We start from the raw sequence: 10,580 nt of genomic DNA on the forward strand, positions 1-10,580 counted from the left end.
ACAGATGTGCGCTGCATGCGTTGGTGTTGACAACGTTTCGCCAGAAACGTGGCGCTGAGGCTATAGCCGTCGACGTTCATTGCGTTCCTTGGCGTTGGCGCTGACAACGTTTTACACTCTGATCATTTTATGGAAAGGAGATGCACATAACTGGCTCCCTGGGTCAGTGGACGCCTGAACCGCGCTTATAGGTACATGGGGTGATGAGAGAGAGATGTGGGATGCATGCGTTAGCGCTGACAACGGGAAGCGAACTCTCGCGATCAACCATTAACTGCCACCTGCCAAGGTTTTAGGGTAGGTGGGTACTTTAAGGCAGATATAAAGACAAACAGGAATTTCTGACCACTTATACGGGAGAACGTCCCATGCCTCTCGCACGCCTACCACGGCTGTGACAACCTCGCGAAATACTTGCATAGACCTCGTCTTTGAGAACCAGACATTGGTGCAGCAAGTCGAGCATATATCCGTCTATTTTTCCGACCACAAAGCTTCCTTCATGACAATCAAGAACTGTTAGCGGAGTGTTTCTGGAGAAAGGAATACGTGTGAAAAATAACAAGCTGTCTGTAATTGTACATACATGTCTTGCACGAATTCTTCGCCTCAATCTATCCAAAAGCGGAAACAGCTGATGAGCTGCGCTCAAATTTTGCATTAGAAAGTAATGTAATCGTCAGAATTTTTTTTATTCAGGAAAAATTATCTTATCAAAGCTCCTCTGCCTGCACGTAAGGCGTTTGGTCAGGATTTTCACCGTCGACCTTCGTGCTTAGCTCCTTCTTCTCATACAGTAAAGGTTTCCTTCGCACATACAAGCACATGCTTACGAAAAATACTAGCGACAGCATAACGGCAGTGAAAAAAAGGTATAAGAAAACGTTCGGCCTGCTGTCCAAGAACCGGCCCACCAGAAGAGGAGGTGACAGAGATCCAAGCACTCCAGCGACCACCGGGATCGACATCATCTTGTTGCTGATGTTGATGTGCTTCCCAACCCAGGCCGTCACTGATGCTGATTGAGGACCCTCAGCGATCCCCGCTAGGGCACTGCAGGCCCACAATGCTGCAGCACTGCTGGAACCACACGCCAGCAGGACAACAGCTGTTGCGACTAGAAGGGCCTGGGACGCGACCAACACGGAGAAGGCGGACACCTTGACAGTGACAAGAGCAGCAGTCAGGCGACTCGCGGCGTAGCAACCGAAGTAAACGGCCGCAAGACGAGAGGCCAGAGGCTTCGAGAAGTGCAGGTCGCATTTTACAGCGAACGCAGTCAGCATATGCGCCATTGTGCCCTCCAGGGCAACGAAGACACATATGAAGGCTGACTGCAGTGCTAGCAGTATCCGAGCGAAGCGTATGTATTGCGCTGACTCCTCAAAGCTCTTCGGAACGTCGTTCGCAGCATTTGTCCTCCGCATGTTGAAGTTGGTGTTGTCGATGAAGTAGAGAGTCGTCATAGAAGCTACTACGAGAAACAGGAAAGCGCTAGCAATTCCAAAAGCATAGTAAATTGTGCTATAGGTTGGAGCGTCGTCAAAGACCGTTGCATTGAGGTATTCCAGAGGCTCTATGGGCAAGTCGTCTGTGCCATTCCATTTGGCATTGGGCGTCTACATGGTTGCATTTGTGCTGGCGGTGGTGGCTTGCGTAGACAAGAATGGCCTCGCTATTATGGGACCGGCGAGGCAGCCGATGCCGAAGGCCAAGTTAAAAACTTGCAGCGCAGGACTAGAGTTTTTGGGCCACATCTTCAAGATCCATACGTTTGCGCCTGAAGCCAAAGAGAACAAAAGGAAAAAAGACACAGTCAGTACACTATCCTATAAGGTTTGCTCACACTTCTGCTGTAAAAAAAAATGCAGCCTAAGTGCTAACGTCACGGAAATTTTTCTTGTAGGGATTTCGAGGAAAAACATGACCTGCACGCCAGCAAACCACAATTTTCATTCGCTGAATGGACAGTGTCGGTGGCAGTTTAAGTGGCTTCAGTCTAAAATATGCAGAACGGCAGGCAGAAACTACTGCTGTTTTCATTCATGCAAAGATTCAAACCTCAATGGAGAGTGCAGGCTGCAAAAGTGCAAAAAATATAATTAGCCTGCCTGTTTCTCCAGATCGTGCTTCGGTTTCAAGACGCGTTTGTACAAACTATGAAACAGAGCTTCCTGCGCGGATGAAGACCGGCAGGTTGAGCGCATTTCGAGCTCCATTCTGGCTTAAAATATGCAGAGCTTAACAGGGCTATGATTAGCAGCATTTTCTGGCAGAGTTTTGACGTCTACTTGAATCCTGGAAGCCTTGTGTTAGCTGTCAGTGAGTTTTCAGAATTTATACATTCAAGTATGGCGCCCTTATTCTTGCCTCGATGAAGGCCAGTATTTTCTAATGATTCATTTCGGTTTCGCTTCACTAGGCCGTTACCTCAGTTGGGAGAACGAATGAAATAGCAGATATTGAAGCCAATGACCAATAATAGGGATGACCGGTTTGGACGCGGCGTCATAGCTGACCGCCCACAGTAGCCGCTTCCAGTCCGACCGTGTCATGGGGGTCACGATCCGGCAATTTTTTGCCCAACCACACCACAATTCTTTTCCCAAGATGCAAGCAGCACCGGGAATGCTTGTCACACATGTGAAACTCATCGTCGTGCTCCGTCATTCGTAGGGCTTCCTCGCAGGGTTTTGTAGGGTCGCATATGTGTTGGTCGAATTTGTGGCTGTATGGGGCGTCATCGGCATGTTTATGCCACGCCTATCGTGACATCATTCCCCCAAGGCTGATCTTAAAGGAAGCTGGGACAAATGTGAGACGACGAAATGAATCGAAAACAAGAAACATTAGAAAGTACGGCCGGAGAAAAGGCTATATTCAAGGAGGGTAACATACTAGTGGGCCCACTGCGACATGTATGTATACTTTAACTCAAGTTCGACAGAAAACAATGCGCTAAACAAACCTGAGAGAAAGAAGTCCTGCTTTCGCTCCGTTCAAAGACAACTGCAAAGTAGATTTTCGCATTATCTTCATCTGGGTTTCTTCATCAAGCTCTATGCTCAATCAACCCCCCCCCCCCCCCTTCCCATCTCCTCGTCTAAATATTCTGCCACTTCTTCTCGACGCTCATAATCTATATGTTAGGAAGGCACTACACCACCCGCAATCCATCCTTAGTCGGCCTCATTAGATTAATCCGTTAGAGAATGTGCAATGAGTAACAATACTCTCTTTGTTCATTCAGGTAATCCGCGTTGCCGTTTCTTAGTTTACGCACCGATGGGCACAGAAGGGTGACCTCTACACGAAAAGATAAGGGTCCGACTCACCCGTGCTAAATGCTAGTAGACCAAGTCCGCCGAAGAACATCATGACATGCACCAGCAGTAGGCTTCCACTAAGAGGGACTATAAGCGCTGCGAAGCAGCTCAACGCCACGGCCAGGATGGATACGAACTGGGTGTTGTACGTGTCGTACGTGTAGATTAGGGAGAGATCTTTTTTTGAAATTTTCTCATTCTTAATCGGTATGGCTGATAGTCCTGCATGTTCCATCTGCGGGCAAGACGAGACCATAACCCACATTCTTTGTGACTGCCCTGCCTACACCACCGAAAGGCAGTCTCTCAGCCGTGCGCTGGAGCGCCTATATACACGCCCTTTCACGGAAATGAAGATTCTCGGCCCCTGGCCGCGGCGGTCGTCGGCGGAGAAGGCCTGCAAGGCACTGCTCCGCTTCTTGAGAACTTCTGGCCTGCACGATAGGCTGTGACTTTAACTAACAGTGACGTTTTATAGTGACTTCAATTTTCTGTTACTCTCCTTTCTCTTTCTTTTTTTATCCCCTCACCCCCTTCCCCACGTGTAGGGTAGCAAACCGATTATTATTTCGGTTAACCTCCCTGCCTTTCCTCTTCTATATCCTCCTCCTCCTTGTGGACCACGGCTTTCACTAAACGCTGTTGTAGAAGCTGAAAAGTCACTGGTGTCTCAGATGCGTCAATACAAACATTTGATGACAAAAAAATCTCATCTTTAGTTGTTAATATTTGCAATGATGTCATGTATGGAGCAATTTGTAATTTACACGAAATGGTAGTCCTCAAGTTGCTGTAACATTTAGTTTTCATTCTTTGTTAGACATGATGGTGCTAAACAATAGGGCTGTTATGGGGGCAGAAAAAGATTCTTGATTTCCTCCAGTACGGTCACTTGCCATTTTGTTTGATAAACTGCCATACTGGTTTTATAGTTTTGCATCAGGCGCCAAAGTAATGGTAAAGTCTGTTGCAGAATTTTTTTTTGCACGAGTGTAGCATTTCTCTGTCTACTTGTAAGTTTTGCTTCATTTGCAATGCTTTCAGCAGTGTATTTATTCTCGTGCATATGACACTCGCATTTGTAATGTGATGCTTTGAAGAAGTTGCAGTTTTTCTGTACATATGCAAATTTTTGACAAAAATAACATCTTTGGGGAACTATGTTCTCTGTTTTCTTGGGTCTGTGGGTATACCTCACCTCGTTCAGTGCTAATGATTGGTGTAGTTTTTAGCCAAGGATGCACGAATATTGGAAGCTTCAGATAGCTCACGAATAGTGTTTGCTATTTGATTCAATTTGCACCATACTTTCAACATATTTGAGCCTTCTGAAGATTCCGAAATTGTGAGTACTCCTTGATTTGAACGGCAACATTGTGGCGCTTGCGGCTTTCCCTGTAGATTGACTCGCATTCGATCATTTATGGTTACCGTAAAAAGAGTGAAAAATGGAGAGACCCGCAACGCTTACGCGCAAGAACTCTTGTGGTAATGCTAAGCCTAAATTGCATGAACCCAATGCCACGACGGACATCGGTGAGATGCCGTGGCCGTTGCACACTGAAGGTTCAGAAAAGTGCGCATCCATGCGGCACATCACTGCATTGGTCCATGAGGCAATCCCATCGTTCATCCAGTGATTTATTGTTTTTGATTGTCGTAACAAGAGACACAGCATGTGACTTCTGCAGTTGATTCGCGGCCGACCGCTTCCTCTCTAGCTGACTTTCGTCAATTATTGGGTCTAAAAACTGCGTGCTGGATTTAGAGAATAGAAATTTACGGGTGATCATTCTGATCGATGCAGTGAGGTCTGTGCTAGAAGTGCAGTTCCGTTTGTATGACCGATTTGTGTTGATTGGCTGAATTCACCACTAATCACAAAGTGGTCAGTCTCCTCTTTACTTTCCCCCTGCCCGCCGGCTCTGACTGGCCACTCTACTTTCCTCTTCACTCTCCCCAGTCTGCATGCACCAGCGATGACGTCGGTAATTTGCAAAATGGCTATTTAAAAGTGCAGCTCGTAGGCACCTGATTCTGTGTTAAGCGTTGCCCTCTGCATAAAAAGTGATCGAGGGGCAGAGCAGGGGATGAAAGTATGACATTAACCAAGAGCAAACAAGGAGCACTGCAGAGAGTGGAAGTACGGCAATAGAAAAAAAAGTTAGCCGAGGTTTAATTTCACTTAAACCAATGTGTGACGTGCGGAACTGCGGTGACGTAAACAGTGATGCCACAAGCGACACCACAGCAATGAGATGGCGAAAATCTCAAAGCTGCGAACTTTTTCGTGTGTGGCCCAGGCCAAATTTTCGATAACGACCCGGGTCAAATTTGGAGGTTGCCATAGTGTCGGGCACACTCAAGTATGGTTGGACATCGATCTTGGTCCAAATCGGCCAAGATCAAATATCGGCGGTGGCCCGGCCAAATTTTGGCAGTGGCCAACACACCGTGGTGGCTCAGTGTTTAGGGCTCTCGGCTACTGAGCGGGAGTACCCGGGTTACGACCCGACCGCGGCTGCAGCGTTTCGATTGAGGCGAAACGCAACTGTGTGATGTCAGTGCAGGTTGATGATCCCCAGGTGGTTGAATTTGTTGTGAACCGAGATATTCCGGTTCCTTTTTTCTCTCAGTCCCTGCTTTATCGCTTCCCTTAGGGCGTGGATGAGGTGTCCACTGAGATATGTGATACAGATACTGCGCCATTTCCTTTCCCGCCCGCCGCGGTGGCTCAGTGGTTACGGTGCTCGGCTAATGACCCGAAAGACGCGGGTTCGATCCCAGCTGCGGCGGCTGAATTTCGATGAAGGTGAAATTGTAGAGGGCCGTGTACTGTGCGACGTCAGTGCACGTTAAAGAGCCCCAGGTGGACGAAATTTCCGGAGCCCTTCACTACGCCGTCCCTCATAGCCTGAGCCGCTTTGGGACTTTAAACCCCAATAAAAAAAATTTCCTTTCCTAAAAAACAATTAAAACTTTTTTTTTTCCTGGCCAAACTTGGTGGTCACTATCGTGTTGGGCCCGCCCAAATACGGTTGGACGTCGATTTTGGTCCTAATCGGCAAAGGTGAAATTTCAGAGGTGCGGTCGAAGGGGTCCAGCACGCGCTATACGCCGACGACATCACCATCTGGGCTACGCAAGGACGCCTGGGGGATATGGAGACTAGCCTGCAAACGGCCGCCAGCATAGTGGATCGCTATGCTCGAGACTGTGGTCTGCAATGCTCCCCGCAGAAATCGGAATTCGTGCATTTACGTCCCTCGCGCACATGCTCGACCCAAATCAATCTCTCGTTGCAAAGCGGTCCCATTCGCGAATCCAAGGAAATCAGAGTCCTTGGACTCTTCATACACAACCAGCGACGCTGCGACACAACACTCGCCAAGCTCCGGCAGGTGGGGGACCAGGTGGGCCGCATGGTCCGCCGGGTTTCCAACAAGCGCGGTGGGTTACGATGCAAAGACGCCTTGCGGCTGGCGAACGCATTCGTGACCAGTCGAATCTTGCATTCGACTCCCTACCTCCACCTGCGGAAACAGGAGGAGGATTCCCTCGAGGTCATCCTCCGCAAAATCATGAAACGAGCGCTGGACCTCCCAGTTTCTACCTCTACCAGCCGCCTTATGGCACTGGGGATGGTGAACACTTTTAGGGAGCTTCGGGAGGCCCACCTCAACAACCAATACACTCGTCTCACAAAGACAGGGTCGGGTCGCCGCCTTTTAGCCCGACTACACATCCAGCACACTCAATTCACAGAGGAGAGATGCCGCCTTCCCGTACACTGGAGACGCGCCCTCCACGTGCGGCCTCTCCCCACCAATATGTCCAAAGAGGATCATAATGGCAGGCGCCTGGCGCGGGCGGAAGCCTTGGACCGCCATTTTCGGAGCAAACCAGGAGTCTTCTACGTGGACGCGTCCGGCCCGGACTCTAGGGGATGGTACACGGCCGCGGTCGTCCACGAGGGTAAAACAGTAGACGCCCTTACTTTCAAGGCCCAGTCAGCAATTCACGCAGAAGAGGTTGCCATCGCTTTGGCAGCCTCTGACACCTCCTCCAAATACATAATCACCGACTCACGAGGGGCTTGTCGAAACGTCACGCAAGGGTGGGTTACTCCCCTAGCTTATCGTATTTACCAAAATTGTAGCCGAGACTCGGATCCCGCGCACCGATCTATCGTTTGGGCTCCAGGTCACCAAGGCGTCCACGGAAATGAGGCAGCCGACGCCGCCGCCCGCGCGCTCTCTCTCCGGGCATTTCCCACGGGACCCGACGCCGACCAGGACTTCCATTTCAATCCGATTTACACTTTTAAGGAAATATGCGATTATTACAAATCCACGCACCAAACTCTTCCCACCCCATGCAAAGGGCTGGGGAAGGACAACGAGCGGGTACTCCTGCGCCTGCTCACCAACACGATGTTGTGCCCGGCAATTCTAAAGCATTTCGATCCTAAATTCGACGGGCGGTGCTCACACTGTGGGGAGGTGTCTGACACCTACCACATGGTGTGGGCCTGCCAGCAGAACCCATCCCTACCTCCTATCCCGAACCCCACCCGAGAGGACTGGGAGGCGACCCTGTCCGGTTGCTGCACCCTCGAGGCCCAAAGGGCCTTAACGCAGCGCGCCCGGGCTGCGGCAAACGCCAATGGTGTGCCTGACTAGGCATCCCACCTAGTGGTTGTAAGGGCGTGACCCTTCAGGTCACGACCCCCAACACCTCTCTCTATGATTAATAAATGTTTTCACCCCCACCACCACCTACGGAGGATCGCTGCTCGTGCTACTTAAGCTGAAACACAGTTTGTTTGTTTGTTTGTTTGTTTGTTTGTTTGTTTGTTTGTTTGTTTGTTTGTTTGTTTGTTTGTTTGTTTGTTTGTTTGTTTGTTTGTTTGTTTGTTTGTTTGTTTGTTTGTTTGTTTGTTTGTTTGTTTGTTTGTTTGTTTGTTTGTTTGTTTGTTTGTTGGGGCTTAACGTCCCAAAGCAACTCAGGCTATGAGGGACGCGTAGTGAAGGGCTCCGAAATTTTCGACCACCTGGGGTTCTTTAACGTGCGCTGACATTGCACAGCACACGGACCTCTAGAATTTCGCCTCCATCGAAATTCAGCCGCCGCGGCCGGGATCGAACACGCGTCTTTCGGGTCAGCAGCCGAGCGCCGTAACCACTGAGCCACCACGGCGGGTGGCTGAAACACGGAGCCGCCTCCGTTGTTTAGCACTATAGTACAATACAACTTAAAAAGAAGACAGCAGTTGCTAACACTGGGCCGTGGTCCGCGGCGTCCTGTATTACTCCGCTGGCTAATCAAAACAGTAAACGAAATAAGCGTTTAATATTTGACTATTTCAAACAATCCTCGTATTAGGCTCATAATTTTTTTCTAGTGATAAGCTGCTTGCTTAAGTAACAAGAAACGCTGAAGCAGCGGACTACTTTTTCTTCGTCGAGGAATTCTGTACGCGGAGGCTCTTTGTGGGTGGAGCGTCACTGCAGACTTAAGTTGTGTCGTTCGTGTTCTGTCTGCGGTCGCCTATGGTTCAAATACTGCAGTAGCTGGGTTCGAAAATCGCATTGCCGTGAAGCGTAATTGTCGACCAATTTTTATTCACAATACATTAAAGGCCCATGTTCGGCATTGAGTAAGAGAGGCTACAGCAGTATAAGTATACAGAGACAGCATGAAAGGAAAACAAGAAAAAGGTAATCATAATCAATGTAACAAACAACGAAGCCTAAAGAGGCAATAAATAGCTCGCAAAGATTGCAGAAATTCATTTCACAACGAATGTAACAAGAACACATTTGAGATTACTTGTAGAACCAAATTACACAAAAACAGACTGCTCTTGTAAAGAAATCAAAGTGAAAACGGGTCGCAATCAACAATTATCGAGCATAATATTGATGGCTGATGTGAGGGTCGAACAACAATGGTCCAACCATAACTGGGCGTTCCCGAAATGATGACGACCTCCAAATTTGGCCCGGTCCATCCCCGAAATTTGCCTTGACCGATTTGGGCCAAAATCGATGTGCCCGACTGGCGGCCGTAAAATTTGGCCCGGGCGACATCCGAAATTTGACCTTCGACGATTTGGACCAATCGATGTCCAACTATACAAATGACCATGCCCGACATGATGGCGAACTCCAAATTTGGACCTCCAAATTATTCTGGAGCTTTTAACTACGTCACTTTCTTCCTTCTCTCAGTCCCTCTTATCGCTTACCTTAACGGCGCGGTTCAGGTGGCTGCCGTGATGTGATACAGATCTTTCCCCAAAAACAATTCTAATTTTTTTTTTAGATTTGCACTATCTCGTTGCTGGTGTCGCTTGTGGCATGACCTTTTAGTCACCGAGCTTTCGCATTCCACTTATCGGTTTAAGCGGAGTTAAATCCCGGCTGATTTTTTTTTTTTGCCATTGCCATACTTTCACTCTCCGTTATGCTACTCGTTCGCTCTTTACTCCGAGGCCAAGGTTTGTCAGCGCACTCTTTATCTGAGACAGTCTTAGAAGATAAGTAGGCTGTGACCAAATAGAGGAACTTTTCCCTAATTGTCTCCCACAAGCCCTCTACGTCACACGTTTCGCTGTAAGTGAGAAACAACTAGCGCATTTTTATAGCATCGTTGTCTCCTCTTTCCTACAAAAATACTTGTCTTGAATGCCGACAATTAAGTGCTAATTTTTTACAAAACAGTGTCAGTAACCTCAAAAGATGCGGGTTTGATCCCGGCCACGATGGTGTAGGCCTGCTCCTCCAACCCTGCTATCCCCCTCACCCCAACCCAACCCGGGAGGACTGGGAGGGGACCCTGCTCGGCTGCTCTTACCTGCAGGCCCAGCGGGCCTTGGTCGCGCGAGCCCGGGGCGGCGGCCGACGCCACAGGGGTCCCGAACTAGGGACCTCCACCTATAGTACTTGTGAAGGCTGGCCCCCTCTGGTGTCAGCTCATGCATAACCTCCTGAAGTGTATCTGTACATAAATTTTTTCCACCACCACCACCACCGGGGTGGCCGCATTTCGATGGAGGCGAAATTCTAGAGGCCCGTGTACTGTGCGATGTCAGTGCACGTTAAAGAACCCCAGGTGGTCGAAATTTCCGGAGCCCTTCACTACGGCGTCTCTCATAGCCTGAGTCGCTTTGGGACGTTAAACCTTAATAAACCATCTTGAATAAACAGCGCGAACGAAGACGAGCACAAAGGACAAGAAAATAGACGACAC

At 48.9% G+C, this 10,580-nt stretch overlaps 1 pseudogene; it reads right to left on the reverse strand.

Moving 5' to 3' along the window:
- Positions 1-713: 713 nt before the first annotated feature.
- Positions 714-5,119, reverse strand: LOC149349024 (solute carrier family 60 member 1-like; annotated as a pseudogene).
- Positions 5,120-10,580: the final 5,461 nt, after the last annotated feature.

This window comes from Amblyomma mixtum, chromosome 4 (assembly GCF_055824585.1).
Source record: "Amblyomma mixtum isolate Tamu chromosome 4, ASM5582458v1, whole genome shotgun sequence".
In the NCBI taxonomy this organism is placed as follows: Eukaryota; Metazoa; Arthropoda; class Arachnida; order Ixodida; family Ixodidae; genus Amblyomma; species Amblyomma mixtum.